The 18,180-nt window shown below is 28.9% G+C and overlaps 1 protein-coding gene across 1 annotated transcript in view; it reads left to right on the forward strand.

Annotated features, from left to right (window-relative positions):
* Positions 1-18,180, forward strand: part of LOC107449617 (protein kinase C, brain isozyme) — a 178,390-nt gene that overhangs the window by 156,911 nt on the left and 3,299 nt on the right. The window lies entirely within an intron of this gene.

Below are 18,180 nucleotides of genomic sequence, written 5' to 3' on the forward strand. Positions count from 1 at the left end.
ATAATATTGAAAAACCAAAATTTCCGATCAACCATTACCAATGACCGAAAAAAATTATGAAATGAATGGTTAAAATACCGTATAAATATGTTTTATTATCAGAATTTTGTCCTTTTTTTTACCGAAAATTTCATTACCGTACATGTGCAGTAATTTTACCAGAATTTTTTTTCTTCATGAGACATTCGATAGTTATTTTGTAGGTTGCAATACATTAAAAAGTGAATATTTTCAAAGCTAAGTTATAACTGCTTTTTACACTTACTTACTGCTCTTAATACTACTGTACTCCAAATGCATTTAATTCAGGAACAGTTTTAAAATCTATGTTGAGATATATTACATTAAGAGTATTTACTTATGCTACAAAATATTTTACTTGCTTATTTATCTTTTATAGCCTTTATTTTTAGTGTTACTTTTCACTCTGAAGAAATTTAAAATATTCCAATTTATATTTTTCACTATGAAGGCCTAAATTATTATTTTGCTTAGTTGAACTTAGAAAGAAAAAAATATCTTTTACCGTTATTTGTTATTTAACTTACTCAAAACATTAAATCGTTAACTCTCCTCTTAAAAACGAATAAATACAGGAGGAGTAATCGGTTTATGCAAGTTCAATCATTCAATCTATGCAATTGACAAAAACTCACAATACATAGCAATAAGAATTATAAGATTGTCCATAATCTGTTTATGTTTATAACAATTGAATATCTATGCAATCATATGTGTTTTTAATAAACGAATATCGGGTTTTCATGTATTTGCTTATGAAAATGAATATTTACAAGTTTTTCATTGTCGTTATAGTCCGAAAACGTTTCTCTTATAGTCACTTTATAGTAGCTTTGAATTCTTATTTTGTCATTGTTAAATAATGAAAAGAAAATTGTGTAAATACCCATGGAGATCACTTCCATGGTTAAAAAAAATACCATTGAATATTTTCTTGAGAAAGTATAAGTGTAGTTTTCTATTCATCTTTTTGAATAGAATGTATTTTTCGAAATTTAAAACTTCATTGTGTAATCTTTATAGCATAAAAACTTTGTAATTAAACTTCGAAAGCAACAGCAACAAAATATGAATTTGTAATACTGTTTCATCTAGTAATATCTTAGAAGTGTTTTTTAAAAAGGTGTTTTTTCTCTGACAATGACCTTTCTTTGACTCTAATCGGTGTTATAATGCATTTTAAGATAAATAAATAAAAAAGGAACGAGGCATTTTTTTGTGAAAAATATGTAGAGGCTAGTAGTAAAAAAAAGGCCACTTTCAAGTTGCAATCATTTATAAAAAAATTAAAAAAATTAATTATAATAGTGTGAGAAGCAGTGTCTGAAAAGTGGTTTTAATAATTTTTCTAAACAAAATGATTTTCCGTCTAACAGAGGTTCATTGAATGTTATAATGCAAAAGTATTTAACTAATTTAATGTACTACAGATCAAGAGTATATGAAAAACAAGTAATTAAAATGAGTTTGTTTACTTTCCGAGTGGGTGTTCCCATGACTTCCTTGTCTGGACAATTCAATCACAATTAAAATTATCAATTTTAATTGGCGGAAGTTTTAAGGCGCATTATTGCTTTTTTTTAAAATTATATTTTCTTTTTTGTTTAAACTCGTTTTGCGTTTATTAAAACGTCATTAATTTGAGAAAATAAGTGCAAAAAAATCCAATTGTTCCGCCATTCTTCCGATGATAAAATTTGTAAGTCTTAACGGGTATTATTTAATTAAAATTAAAAAAAATAACTAAGAAATAACTAAGTAATTTAAATGCGATCGACAGAGAATGTGCTATCTTATCTATAACAGATCAATTACTTATTATCTTTAATTGTTTAAAAAGCCTCGATGACACAGTGGTTAAGGCACTAAGCTACCATCGCTTAGGACCGGGTTCTGTCCCAGGTGACCGCTGGAAACTTACCCTGCTTCAAATCAATGGGTACTGACTTGTCTGAGAAGTAAAGACAGCCAATGCGCAATGCACCATATTTTCGCCATCATGTCGTTATTTACAAAATTGTGAAGCCTAAACCTCCATGGCTTGACCAACAACAGGCTGTAGAGAGAAGTACTTTACTTTTAATAGTTCGTAACATTTAGTTTTAACTTAATTTTATTGTTATTTAAATCGATTGAGTCAAAGTAATATGAAACAGACCAAGTGCAAATGAAAACGATTATAGGTAATTAAATAATTGACCTGCTTACGTTGTGCATTTTATGTATGCCGCATACATTGCTAAAAAAAAAATTTGTATCCAAAAGCTTAACTGCATTGCTTTAGCCTATTCGAAACATAGAAATTGTCTAATCACTGGTGACAGACTCTGCCTCTCGTACTATAAAATGTGAGTGTCTTTTTATTAGAAATCTCCCGCAAAGAGCTTCGAAAATGCCTCTTTCCCGAAAATATTCTGTAGTGCGATCATCTTACTTGAAATATATAAACTTTTTGATATATAACATTGCATACTACTATTATATATCATCATATGTCAGGTTTGGATCACTCTTGCCTTCCTAAATAATATGCCATGAATTTAAGGAAAGAATAATAACCCTTTATGCTATTAGATCTGACATTGTACACTCTATTTTTTGAACCATGATCCTTCTGCCTCTTCAGAAGTTTTTTCCGCTTTTTCCCAGTGTTTCAATAAAACTTCTAAAAAACCTTAAACTTGTTTTCTGTCATTTCTCTTGCACGTTTATGCCTTTTGTTTAAGAGTTATTCAAATGAAAGCGGAAATGCGTGTTATCAAATGAAATACCATTGTATACCCACGCCAGCATAGTGTCAGCAACGCCAAGGTAAGGCATGCCTTCGCAGATGCAACGCCATGGCTTTGCAGATTACGTATAACTGATTTATCAGTTAGATGCGAACATTTGCAATGAATGTGAAGTAGTTCTTATAAAGTTACGCCCAGAACTGAAAAGAAATCTGAGAAGAAGTACACTCAAATAAATTTCTAAAAAATTTAGAAAGTTTTGCTTCAATTTACACGACTGGCCCTTTCTTTGAGAAAAAAAAAAAGCCCAGTACTGTTTAATATGCACTTATTATTATTATTTTTTACCTTTACCTTAAGAGTAATTACTTAAGCGCAATGTTATGATGAAAAAATTTTAGAATAAAATATAAATTATTAAAAATTTCATATTTTTGAAACTAAATTAAAGCTTTCACAACCAAAACTAGATTTAACATTTTATCTTATCGTAATGAATTACTTTTATCTTTTGTTGGGTTTCAAACAACTTCCTTTTGCGGCAGTCACTATATAAAGCTTCTTGCTTAATTCGAAGGTGTACTTCCTTTTTCATGGTGGCTACAGTTTCAGGCTACGGACATCTCTCTTACACTCCCTCTACAACGATAACCACGCAAAACGAACACCCAACCTTTTAATTTCTCAATAGATGGCAGCACTACACTACTTTGCCTCTTTTTATGGTTCATCTTGATTCGAAAAATAAAATCGGAGCCTCAGATTCGAACAATGCAAGGCCCAAAATGAAAATAACTTTTAGGTGCGTAATGTTAATTAACAGGTAGGTAGACATGTATTTTTATGATCATGATAACTTTAAAATTATGGTTTGTTTTATTTTATGGAAAGGAACCGCGACACTTTTTGTCAGTCACTGATGAGAATATAGGATTTTTGATTGTAGAAAGAGGGTGTAATAAGAACATGTATCCTCGAATGCTTATTGTTTATGACAAACACCGTCAAGGATAAACGGATATGATCCACTGATGTAAATGTTTTCGTCAAGGTCATAAATTCACATCGGATCTATCAAAACTCGGGACAAGCAAACGCCAAGATCTTTTACGTATCAATTGCTGCAATGACGTAGAGAAAATAAATGAATTATAACTTTTGATACTTTTGTAGCACTTAGTCTGACATGAGTAAATAAATAGTGCAATCTGCTTCGCTTTCTCCACAACAATAATTTTATCAATCTACTTCTGCCACTAAAAATTGTACTACTATGTGTTATTCTGTTATGAACGCATCAAATTATCATGACTTTACATTCGTTTTAAATGCTATCATGGGTACTGATTAATTAGCTTTACAAAGTTTATGGTATATCTCTTTTATCTGTCATTATAACCGTGAATGGGGAAGTTTCTAATGCTTCTGTATTTCTGACGCTGTCACACTTACCCACGTTTCATTTGAGTAACCCTTACGGGTCAAACACAATGTTCTTCTGAGTGTTAAAAGTTTATAAAAATAAACGATTTTGAACTCGTCAATAACCGACAAAGCGTTTGTATAAAATTTTAGGAAACGTAACTTGCAACTGAAAGGTTTGATGTTACCACACAACAGATATCAAGTGTTTTGCTATATGTTTTATTTCAGAATTTTTAATATTTTAGCTTCTTTTTAAAAACATTGTTCGAAATGGCAAAAATTAGTTTATAACGATTGAAATTATGCTATTATTTCACAATGTTCTGTGAAATTTCTCAGAAACGTTAAGTGCTGCACCGAAAGGGTTGGTCCGTAATACTTTTGCCAGTTACAATTAAATGATGTAGCATCGACATGATATATTTGACTGAATGACTTATAATAATAGGCATAATATCGATTTAATTTTTTAACATTTAAAATGCTCTCAGATTTGCGTTTTTAAGCCACAGTTATAAATACGGAATATTCTTTTATTATTATTATTATTATAGAAATAATTCTGACTCAAAAAATATTAAAATTTTTACAGTATGCTAAAGTATCGTACATCCCGATACACAAGTCGACTTTACAAACAAACCCCCAAAATTTTACGAAAGTGGTCACCGGTAATAAAATCGGACATTCGTTGATAGTGTAATACCGATGCATTTTAGTGAGATAGATATGAATAACTCTATCACTTTAGCCCTTTAAAAAAATATTTTTTTAATTTATTATGTACAGTTAATTTAACATTTTCTCTCGTCATATTCTTTTTACGTATAAAAGTTTTTATAGAAACAATACTTTAAATTACGTTTCGAAAGAAAATTAAGAATAAGAAAAATTGAGATAGCTTATTAAAGAGTATTTCAAAAAAACATAACACAATGAAAAATTTTAAAACATATCGCAGAATTACAAATTCAAATATTCCGAAACATCAGTCGGTTTCAATAACGTTAGACGTGTCATCATATGGATCCCATCTACTTCATCCTCATCAGCTGATGAGGATAACCCACAAAAAATCGTCTTCCTCCAACCAAAAAATTCGAAATCCCGAACTTATTTAAAAAGGATTTTACAAAAAAAACAGAAATTTCCATATTTGAATTTTTTTTTCGGGGGTAGACTCATACACCCGATAAACTAAAAATCTACTCTCTCGTAATAAAAAATAGGGGGTCGACTTATACACCGAGATCTACGGTAATTTAAATGAATAAATTTAAATTTCTTTGGACATTTGATCCTGGAGTTCTAAGAATCATAAAATTCCTGAAATAAATCTTTTCTATAAGAAACATCAATTTAAATATCTTATATTTAACGTATGAAATGCACCTGATGTAGCAAAAATTTATTATCTCGCAATCAAAAATAGGGAGTCGACTTATACACCGAGATCTACGGTAATTTAAATGAATAAATTTAAATTTCTTTGGACATTTCATCCAGGAGTTCTAAGAATCATAAAATTCCTGAAATAAATCTTTTCTATGAGAAACATCAATTTAATTATCTTATATTTAATGTATGAAATGCACCTGATGTAACAAAAATTTACAATCTTGCAATCAAAAATAGGGAGTCGACTTATACACCGAGATCTACGGTAATTTAAATGAATAAATTTAAATTTCTTTGGACATTTGATCCAGGAGTTCTAAGAATCATAAAATTCCTGAAATAAGTCTTTTCTATGAGAAACATCAATTTAAATATCTTATATTTAATGTATGAAATGCACCTGATGTAACAAAAATTTACTATCTTGCAATCAAAAATAGGGAGTCGACTTATGCACCGAGATCTACGATAATTTAAATGACTAAATCTGAATTTCCTGAACATTCGATCCAGGAGTTCTAAGAATCATAATATTCCTGAATAGAATCGTTTCTATGAGAAATATCAATTCAAATATCTTGTATTTAAAGTATGAAATGCACCTGATATATCAAAAATTTACTATCTTGTAATCAAAAATAGGGGATGGATTTATAAACCGAGATCTATAGCAATTTAAATGAATAAATTTAAATTTCCTGGACAATGGATCCAGAAGTTATAAAACTCCTGAAATGAATCGTTTCTATGAGAAATATGAATTTAAATATCTTATATTTGACGTATGAAATAATAATTTTTTTTAAACGAAATATTAATTCAAATGAGAAATAGCAACTCAAATATCTTATATTTAATTTATGAAATAATAATTATTTTTTAAAATAAAATGCTATAATTCCACTACATAAAAGTTCTTAAAATTTTATTATTTATGTCTAGTTCAGTAGTTTAATAGTACGCAAATTAACCAATAAATTTTATTTTTTTATTAATATTTAAAGTTAGTCCCTCTGTGGCATTAGCTTTGCTTCTTAAATCAAATAATTAGAATAAAATATATTACAGGTTAAGTTATACGTTTTACTCACGGTATCTGTAATTTGTCTAACTTGTAATAAATTTGATCTTAATGTAATATTACGACCTTAATATTTCATATTCTTTTAGTTGTTATTGCTGTTAATTCAAATTTGAAAATAATTTTAAAAGTTTACCCAATTTTTTTTGCCAAAAAATGTTTATTTCAAACGTATGATAAAACTTATCGAGGATGGCGTAAATTTCCGAGAACAAACTATTAAGCAAGTAAATTTATCTTATCTACTTTCAAAACTAATGATGATTAAGGTTTTGAAAAATTCTGTGTAACATGATATCAATAGTACATGCTAGAATAATTTGATCATGTATAAAGATAGTTAAAAAAAAAAAAAAAGAGAAGAAAAAAAAAGAACGTGTAAATAAATAGAATAAATACAGAAATAAATGTTGCATGTGACAATACCGAAATTAGTTATAAAAAATGATAATTTTGTTTTTACGTTGTTGCACTGAGAAAAAAAGAATGGTCCAAACTACCAGATGTTTTGATAAAATGATAAAATTTACCGTGTTTCTGGTGCTAAGGGAACACCAAAAAGCTCGGTAATTTTTACCGAACTTGGTAACGATTTTGGAAAAATTAACAATAAAATATGGTTCTATAATATGTGATAAAATTTGGTATTCATAATACCTTAGAGCAGCGATCCCATTTTTTTCTCTTTTTTTTCTTCTTTGCTACGGAATTCTATATGATAGACCTTCTTTTAGCGGAACGCGAAATAAACATACTTTAGCGGATTAAACAAAATCCTTTAGTAATAGTAAACCTATGAATCAAACAAAGATTAGCAATAATTTCAAATCGATTTGAGGTGTGGAATTGATTTAATTTTTTCATCATTTTATCAATAATAGTTTCAAACTCAAGTGTTATGTCAGATAGTTGAAATCACAGGTATGTGACAATACCTAAATTAGTTATAAAAAATAAACATTTTGTCTTTAAGTTGTTACATGTATTTAGTGTCTGCAAAAACCTTAGTGAATGGCATACTTTGGCATGGTATAAAACCATTTAATCGGTTAATTATTTTTTTTGACTTTTATATTTTTACTAAATGTGTAGTAATAAGAACCATAATTTTGAAAACTAGAATTTCCGGTGAGCAGCTACCATATGAACGGTAAAATTACAAAATGAATGGTTTAAATATAACATATTTTGGTTTTATTAACCAGAATTATGTTGTTGTTTTTTTTACAAGAAATGTCATTACCAATCAATACGGTAGTTTTTCCAGAAGTTTTTTCTCCATGTATTATAATTATCTAGGTGATATTAATTTTATATAAATAGCAAACCTTACGGTTTTAAATATTTTTCTTTGTAATAATTTAATCATCTTTTTCATTGAAATTCAAAATTGTTAAATAGTTGAGCAATTAAATCCTTTTGTCGAACTCGTAAATTATTCATCGTTATTTAAATGAACAATTTTATTTCATTGCTAAACAACTTGAAAACAACTTTAATTTTAAATGATGCTGGAAAAAATTTAAGAACTCTCGGCATCATGGATTTTTAGTAGAAATTTTTATTTCACTGTCCTTTTTTTAGTTTTGAACAGTTTTTTAGTTTTGTTTTAGGTTTAAAAACCTAAGTTAATTTGGGAAGTGAGAATTTTGACTTAATCAATTATCATTTAACATTTTCCTGAGTAATAGTGATTATTCGGTTAAAAAAAAAAAGGAAAAAAAAACATCCTATTAATGACACGCCTTATGCCATGCCCAACGATTTAGGAAAAGGGTTCTTTAGGAAAAGCGTTTTACCTGACATTACCTTTCCATATTCTGCTTCGGTGATTATTTAATGTTAAATGGTGTGAAAGAGGCCAAATTAAATAAGAATCAAATTTAATAAATGTAAACAACAAACAAAGAAAATGGTACGAGAAATACCTGCGAGGCTACTCTAGCCTCCCATTCCGATCCGTTCCGTTGTCAGCTAAGACACAGTTTCAAAATTAATATTAGCACCATTTGTCCGGCAGAAATGCAAAATAAAAAAACGCTAAACATTTAAAAAATTACTAAGTTTTAGCCTTTTGTTGCCTCATTACCAACTTACAAAAGCCAAATATTGAATTCTTTAATTACCCCTGTAACTAAAGTCCACTTTGTTCTCATCTTTAATATTCGTGTTAAAACTTTCATACGTATAAACACAGAGTGTAACTATGGGTTCAAGTTTTACAGCAAATAATTAATTTCTGAAGTAAACATTGTCTTGAATCGAAAAGTAGCCTAAGTAACCCCGAACAGTATTCGTATACTGTATAAAAAAAAACTTTCGTGCATCTGATCACCAAAATTGGTAGCGACAACTTTACAACAAGGTGGCGTTCCGCTACACCAAAACCCAAGGATAGTTAAAACCGAGGAGTAGGTGCTGTGATACATCAAGAAGGTTCTTTTGCACTACTTGTTATAAAGTAACCACCATCAACAGCTATGTTTGCTATTTAGTAACACAAAATTTATAATTACAGTAAGATATAATATCCACAGGAATCAGTAAAAAAATTTCACGATACTATATAGAGTAAGAATCAGTAATTTAGGTTGCATACATACCTTAATTCTTAAAATAAGATAAGTTTGTAAATCAAGCATGCTTGTAGCATAGACAATATTAAGACGAATTCGAACTAGACTTAACGGAGGAGGGGCGGATGTAAATTATATGTTATAAAATTATTTAATACAGTTTGCAAGGCCTTGAAAATTAAATTATAAATATCCTTATTACGCAACTAAATACATACTCATATATTCTTGACGGAGAATTTAAGTTTCTGCTGATGAAGAGCATCCACAAACGCTCTCCAATTCGGTATCCATAGTAAACAATTAGAGACGAAATCAAAACGCGCCAAGAGATGGAGTTTGCGAAAGCGAAAATATTTAACATATGGTATTAATTTTTTAATTAATTTCGGTTTTTAAAACTCCCATACATTGCACATTTCATAAATTGCGTATGAAAGTTCGATTTGGAAAAAAAAGTGTTCTTACACGCATCTTTTAGGATTCTTCAACGTCAAATTCCGAAAGATATTGTCCTGTATTCCCAGTATTACATTGTATCTTCTGTCTATTATGCAACTCCATATGTGACACTGTAATTACAACAAAAGTTCGGGTTTTGCAAAATAAATCAAACACATTATTTGTCACATTTTAAGCTTTCACTTAACAAAACAAAAAATTTTTGCTTTCTAAGAAACTTCGAGTAGTGTTAACCTAAGTTAAATGTTTATTGGTGTATAAATAAAAAAGTAAATAAAAGTTTGAAGTTTTATCTGCTTAGTCCTTATAATTTTGCATAATAATGCTTTAATACACCAGTTTAACGTGAATTAACGTAAATTTAAAGCCACTAACATGAGAGAGCGATAGGCAATATTAAAAAAAATACTACTTATAGTAATAAATAAGAAAAAATAATGAGTTATTAGTTCTTCATTATCGAAAGTAATATTTTCACGGTATCTTACATCATCTTATTTCATGCTAATAGTAAGAATGAATCACTAAGTTGCTAATTTGGTTTTTTTCGCCTTCTCTGTTTCTCCATTCATAAACTTAATCAAAATGATTCACCATAGTACTCTCGTGTTAATTAAAATATTAAGAATTAGTAATGAAGGCTTTTCCATTTTTCATTGTTTGTTGTGAAACTAGGTGAAATGGCATCATGCTTCAGACTGTTTTTTATGCATAGCTAAATATGCCGGCAATTTTATTACACGTCTAAATCACGTAAAAGTAACTAGAAAAAAGTACTGAAAGAAATAACCCGGAAAAAGAACCACATTTATATAAGTCCATTGAGCCTGAATTTTGTGTAATTAAAAGTTTATTCGAATGTGACAGGATACTTCATAAAATTAATTTATTCACAACTAAATTAAAGTTTACGGAAAGAAACTTTTAATATTTTATAGTGTCCTAACTGTGCATATCCTATAATTGTATTATTATATATTTTAGATAATTTAAATCAGTCTCTCAGAAGTCTAGTTATATAAGTTTAAAATATTAACGAAAGTTTATCATTTTAATAAAATGTTTAAAATAATAACTAATTGAAAGTAATGCATTCAAATGCATAGTACAAATATTATATCACGAATATACAGTACTAATATATACAGTACGAATATTATATACGAATCACAATATAATTATTCGGTGTAATTATAGAAATCTAGAACATTTTTAAAGCTTCTTAAGATTTCGAATCAATCAGTAATAAAAATGAAACGCGAAACGTTGACTTCAAATAAATCCTTTTATAATTATTAATTTAAAAAAAAACTCAATTACATTCGAATGTACATTTAATTTCATCCATTACGGGCTCAACGACCCTCGAATTCTTTTAATCCCAAAAAAAAGTTAAAATTGTGCTTTTTTCAAAATGATTTTATTTTTTAGCTTTCGGGTTAAATGGTGAGATCATTGCTTCCCATAATACAACGCTTACATAACCTTAATTATCATGTATACTTGTAGTCATGATATAAGCAATTTAAAATATTTAACAAAAAATTAAATACATAAATAAAAGATGAAATTTTATATCAACTGTTGCTCTTTGCTGTTTCAGTAAAGTCAGATTTTTATATATCTTTTCTTTAAGTATACTGTTAGAAATTTACCGAAAAAAATGGTTAAATAACAATTTATTTAATTGTTTTTTTTTTACCATATTCAAACAAAACAGTCAAATTCCCATAAACAAGATGGTATTCAAACAGTTAACTATGAGGAAAACCATTTATTAATTGTTCTCACCTAATACGATTAACCAACCAGAATTTTATCTCCACCTCGTTAATTGCTGCTGGGCACATATTATAACAGACAGAGTTAATCTGTCACTCTCATGACGGACAGAATGGGAGTTCAGTTCCACTGTTGACACCACAATATTTTCACCATTCCCTTAAACATATAAAGAGTTTTCTGTGCCCTGCACTCCCCAATTTTCCACCCTGAACGATTAGAATAGAATATTCTCATTGACGCATAGATGGCAGCAGCATAAAGCTGCTTAATACAAAATAAGTCTAGTATTTCTCATCTCTTACGATAGGTGAAACAATTAGATAAACTAATTAAATCACATTCCACAGTTTATTTGATGAAACACAACTCAATCATAACCTAACTCCAATGCCCAATACCTAAAGAAAAGCCTAGATTCAATGCCCAAAATTTCTTCGTTACGGTTTTGAAACCGTGCTAGTTGTTAATGGTTAAAAAGCGTATAGTATTGTATTCATACTGTTTTTAGCACACTAGTTGTAGATGGTTTCAAAAACGTAATGGTAAAAAATTTTCTTTACGTAATACATAAGAAAAGACTATGTTAAATACATAAGAAAATGCAAAGAAGTAAATTAGTGTTATTTAAAAAATAAAAAGATCTGAACTTTAAAGAATAAGCAGATCATAATAATAAAAGGAAATTTCAAAAATTATTTTCCATATAATTGTTCAGAAGATCTAAATTTCAGAATTATTGATTGTTTTTTAGTGAGAATAAGACTATTTTTTTAACATTTTAATTGAAATTCCACTTGACATTTTAAATTTAATAATGTATTGCATTACTGATTCGAATAATAGCAGTAAATTTAAAAAAAAAACAGTAGAAATAAGTGGAAAAATTAAGTATATCATACTAGACGAAGAATTCCAATTACCATTCTATTTCTTATAGTTTTTTAAACATAAAATTTTTTACCTACCATAAGGGAAACTTCACCTTTCTCATTCTCATCGTCAGTTATAAAATGATGTTAATCTTTAAATTTAATTTTTTGAAGAATAATGCCCAAAATCCAATGAATATATTGCTTTTAAATTGTGCTTTTACAAGTTTCATTACAATTGGGTATAATATGAAAAAAACACAACTACTTCGATTTAGTAGGAACAACATATGACGCAATGCTAAACGAATGGAATTTAGTTGTTGTTTATTTAGTTATTGTTATTAGTAGTTGTTGTTATTTGTTTTAGTTGTTGTTATTTGTTTTAGTTGTTGTTGTTTATTTATTTGTATTTAGTTTCAATAACTTTTCTTTATAATGCAATAAAATCTGGCGAGCAGCTATTTAAACGATCGAACACTTCGTTTGTTTATTTGTGGCTTGAAGTTAGGCTCGCAGAAAATGCCGTTCATGGGTTAAATTTAGTAGGAAGAACACAACCTGTGACGTAGGCTATATTATACCCAATTATACAAACGTTATCAAACGATATTTTAGCGAAAGAGAGTTCCTAACTTCATAATAAATTTATATCGTTTGTTTTTAATTAAAATTATTTACAAATAATTCTCAAAATTAATATTCGCGATCGCAACGAACTATAGGGGGCGTTGTTGTATGAGACTAATACCTGCGATTTCTATATGAATATTCAGTTACTCTAGAGACGTCGTTAATGTAGCACGTAGCATTGCAACGTTCCTTCTTTATTGTGGCTAATTAAATTTAAAAAAGAAAAATGCTTGATATTCTTTCTTATGCAAACGAAAACAAAATAGTATCTCTTTTTATTAGAGAAGGAATATACAAAACACATCGGAAAAACATTTGTACATTAACAGAAAAAAATGTGTAGATTCTTATAAGATATGCCCGAAAAATAGTTTTACTAAATTTAATGATATAACATGAAAGGCCCATTTAAACTTCACATTCTATAGTTTTAAGAATCATATTATTTCAAAAATTAAAATGAACAAAAAGTATACATAAGCCTCATAATTTTATGAAATTTAATTTTGTAAACAAAGTTTTTTGACAACAATTTTTATCAAAAAATTTCAAGTTTCAATAAAAATCATTATTTAGAAACTAAGAAACGTAAAATAAAGAATGCTGATGAAACAAAAACAGAAAAACAATTCTTTTTTGTCGCCATTTTTAGTGCTACAAAAATTCGTCTTTGGGATTTGCCAAAAACAAAACAAGATGCAATTTTATTTTTTCAGGAGGGAAATATTTTACCGAAAAAACGAAAATGTACCAATTCCCACAACATAAAACTTTATCTTGGTAAACGTACGTCTTGGAAATGTTATTTCATTTGGAATCTTATTTATCAGAGTTCATATGGCGATATGATTGTTTTGAATCTATGCTAAACTCTATATCGGCTAATTTTCCACCGAAATCCGATTGACTATATTGATTTTAAATAAAGCGTTTTATTTTATGAATTGTCGCAAAAATTTTAAGTGTAGATCGGTGGCACTTAAAAACCGCCAAATCTGTAGCGGTGGTGGTGTTAATACGTAAGTACCGAATTTTGTATATTCCAATGTTTGAAGTATACTTCAAACATTGTAATATACAAGAAGTATACATAAACACTTAATGTTATACCATTTAATTTTTCAAAAAAAGTATTTTAAGAACAATTTTTATCAAAAAATTGTAAACTAAAAAACGGAAAATAAAGAATTCTTAGGATTAAAAAACGATTTTAAGAATTCTTTACATTAAAATAAAGACTTTCATATTGTTTCTTTTTTTATTATTCTTATAGTTCTTAATCAGACGTAAAAAACCATTCTGTAGAGAACCATCATCAAATGAAAAAAAAATATTTACAAGCAAATTTTTTATTGTAAAAATCATTGCACTTACCTGATTTATAATTCCCGGAGAATTCCAAAATGATAAGTTCCTTGTTTGAAAACTTTATTCTCAAATAAAAGATACATAGTTTATCCCTTCATTACTTTTAGATAACATACTACACAGCAAAATTTTATAATTGATATGAATTTGAATATGTAGCTTATAACAGAATAGCTGAATTCTAGTTGATCTTATTCTTTCAAAACTAAAAAATACTTACCAAGAAAACGATTAAAATTAATTAAGAATCAGATCTATTTGAAGTAACTTGGATAATTTTTTATTGTTGTTTTCCGAATTATATGGATACAGAAATATATACTATTCTATAACGAAGAAGAATATTCTATAACTATTACAATTCTGTATGTTCTGAATTCATATTTATTCCCTGGAATGACGAAAGCAATGTTGACTTCACTTTAATTCGTAATGAATTGAAGACAGAAGAAATGCATTTTACCTCGATACACACATCTGTAACAGTATCCGAAATCGGAAGTCATCAGTTGCAAGTTTGTTGATAATAGAAATTAAAAATTATTGAGGAATTTTTCCTCAAATGTTTGGCGTGTTCTGTTCCTGAAAGACTTACCAATATTCCGGAGATTTTTTTCAAGTTCTTCGGCCTTTTCCTTAGGGAAATTTTGTTTCTTATTTGCTGCTAAAAAATGGCGTCTGATTCAGTCAATGATTTTGATGGAACTAAATGAAAACGTGATAAATTAATGTCTGATATTTACAGGCTCCCGCTAGACGGCGTACTCGAGCGTTGCGATCGCGAATACAGATTCATCACATAATATACATTGATAAATTATTTTTTTTTAAATAATATTTAAAAAGCTTAATTTTTAGCATTCTTTTGATTTCATATCTGTTAATATTTATAGTTCAGTTACGAATGCTCTGAATAATTTTTTGATAAATTTAATTTGATAATATGAAATGTTTCTTGTTAGCAAACGATATTTGAGGAAATTAAAATGAAATCATAAATAAAAAATTTCTGACCAGTTTACTGTATTGAGGATATTTGAGTTGTATGGCTTATTATGAAAATTAATGCATCTTAAAACACTATTTTTAAACCCTTGTTTACGCTATGATTTTGTAGTGTTTGTCATGGCATAACGAAGAAATAGAAACAACTCGTGTTTTTTACCTCAAATATTTACGTTAATCGTGCCAATCATATGAAGTTTTCAAATATTCGAGAATAACTAACAGTAATATTTCTAAGAATTGTAGACACATGTTTCTAAGTCATCAGCAAGGTCACAACAGCCAAAGCATTTTAATAGATTACATCATTCATTCTTTACACAGAAAATAAAACGATCTTTTTATGTCCACCGTGGCAACGATCACATGATTTTTACTCAAACAAAATGGCCGTGAAGTCAACGTAAGTTCTCGCATTTCCTAGGCGACTGTGAAGAAAATTCGTGAGAAATTTTATTCAATTGCATTTTCCCATCACTTTATTCCCTTAAAGAGAGAAGAAAAAAAACTGCGACTCGAAAGGGAGTGTTTTTTACGCGATTGTTGTGAATGGCTTTGGAATTTCTCTAGTAACTCTCTTCGGAGGCCTACATCAGGGTTGGGTGCCTGAATAGAATATTGAACGCGAAGATTTTTCGTCTGGCATATCTTTTTGAGCTATTTCGATTTCAAGAAAGATTTTTAAAATTATAAGTGAAGTAATATATTCACACAAAATTGAATGATAACGAATGCAACTTTATTCTATTATGCAAAAATCAATTACAGTGTTAGAGAAATTTATATAATCTATTCTGACAAATCAGTTTTAGATTCTAACCTTGTTTTTAACCCTTGGATCACTAAGTTTGAGGTCGATTTGGTTGCGGTCGGACTTCTTTTTGGTTGGTCTTAAACCGGATTTCTTAAACGTTTTTTACGTTTTTAAAATTAAATTATATTCTAAAAATTCTGGTATAAAAATATCTTTAATAATTTTGTCTACTTAGTAAGTTTCATTTTGTTTAAATTGAATCTGGAAGCAAAAGAATTCCAGCAAAAAGAGGTAGGGGTGGACTATGTGTTCTAGATTTGTAAAACTCATCAGGTATTCTCAGAAATTCACCAATTATAGAAAGTTAATGTGTAATTATATATCTTACATTTCATGTGTTAGATTGCGTCTTAACTAGAAAGATGATCAGCAATGCTGAAAGCAGTTTATATTGGTTTTGCCACTTTGTCCCAATTGAGCTTTTGTGCTAAATTAGATAATTGCAATATTTTGGAAATAACGTTTTGTAATTTCTAATAAATGTCCATTTGCCAGAATCAAATAAATCATCCTTTGAACAATTTTTGGCCTTAATATTATAGACATCTATGGGGAGATATTGATCTCACACTTTCCCAAAATTGAGTAAAAATGTGTCAGAATAGCTGCCAGACCACAAAGTCTAATGTCGTCTGTCTCAATGGAAACAAGAAACAGCACGTTTAAAAGAAAGTAGTTTCTCTCTCTCCGACCCGAGCCTATATTGACCCATTTTGAAATAGTTAAACCTCGTAACCATAGTCAGACAAATGGCGTGGAAAAGTTAATGGCATGCTTAAGACGAATGGCGTGGGGAGCTATTTCCATAGAAGAGTCGAATTTGAAAACCCCTTGTTCTCCTTATTGAGTATAGTGACGTGGTCAAAATTGAAGCAGCTTTAGGAATTAGGCTTCATTTGCGAATAAGCATGAAGTCAAGGTAGGAAAATGATAATTATCGATCTGAAGACATTCTACATTCCATATTTGTGAAATAAATTTGGAATGAAGGCAAGTGCAGTAAACTTTTATCTAATTAGAATTTCCTTTCGAATATTTGATCGTTATAAACTGATAAAGTTTGAAATTTATCACGTTTGAGGATGATATGTGTCATTTTTGGCAGTATTCAAAGTGAGCATGTCACTCAATAATGAGTACATGGGTTTTCAAATTCGACTCTGTTTCAGAGCTATTTCGATACATTTTTTGCTTAAAATTGAGGCACTCTTTTTAACAGTGTCTCGTAAGCTTTAGTTCTATTTTGAGCTGAGTCCTCGGTTAATAATAATAATGCATTTCAGTGCTAATATTTTTTTAAATATTTTAGTACTAGCATTATTCATCATTTTAGGATTTAAAAAAAAATTATTATTTAGATGCAAATAGTGTTGACAGAAGCGTTACGTTTACTAAACTTACTACAAACGGTGTATGGTGCTAATAAAACTTTCAATATAGGGTACTATTACAGTGCTCTGTTACACTGAATGTTTATAGTACAAAGTACAACCATAAACCTGCTTTGATATGTCCTTTCTGCTGAGGAAGGCTTTTGAAAAGTTATTCTTGGCTAGAAATTTCGGATAGCATTGAGACAGAATTTTGTACAAATTTACTGCTATCTTATTATGGTTTTAAGTTTCATCATTTTATCGTACTTCTTAAACTTGGGAAAGATTTTCGTATTGCGATTTGCGGCAGAATAATCGCCAACTCTTGGCAACTAAAAAAAGAAAAATAATACATCACAGAAGAGAGCTGACTCGGTGATAACTCGTAGTCACTCCCTGGCGAATCTCCATAGTTATTATTTTTTTATATAAAATGGCAAATTTAAAATCTATTTGGTGCCTTGGCGATTGTAGTTGGCTGATCATGATACGGAAATATCCCCTAAACTTGAAATTACAATAATATGGTTCATCGTGATAGAATTTAACATCTTATTAATGTGTTTGCAAATTTTTACCATTCAATGTTCAAAACACCGATATTATAGGACAACATTATATCAATAATAATTATAGTG

This window comes from Parasteatoda tepidariorum, chromosome 8, assembly GCF_982258835.1.
Source record: "Parasteatoda tepidariorum strain Cologne lab strain chromosome 8, Ptep-v5.0, whole genome shotgun sequence".
Lineage (NCBI taxonomy): Eukaryota > Metazoa > Arthropoda > Arachnida > Araneae > Theridiidae > Parasteatoda > Parasteatoda tepidariorum.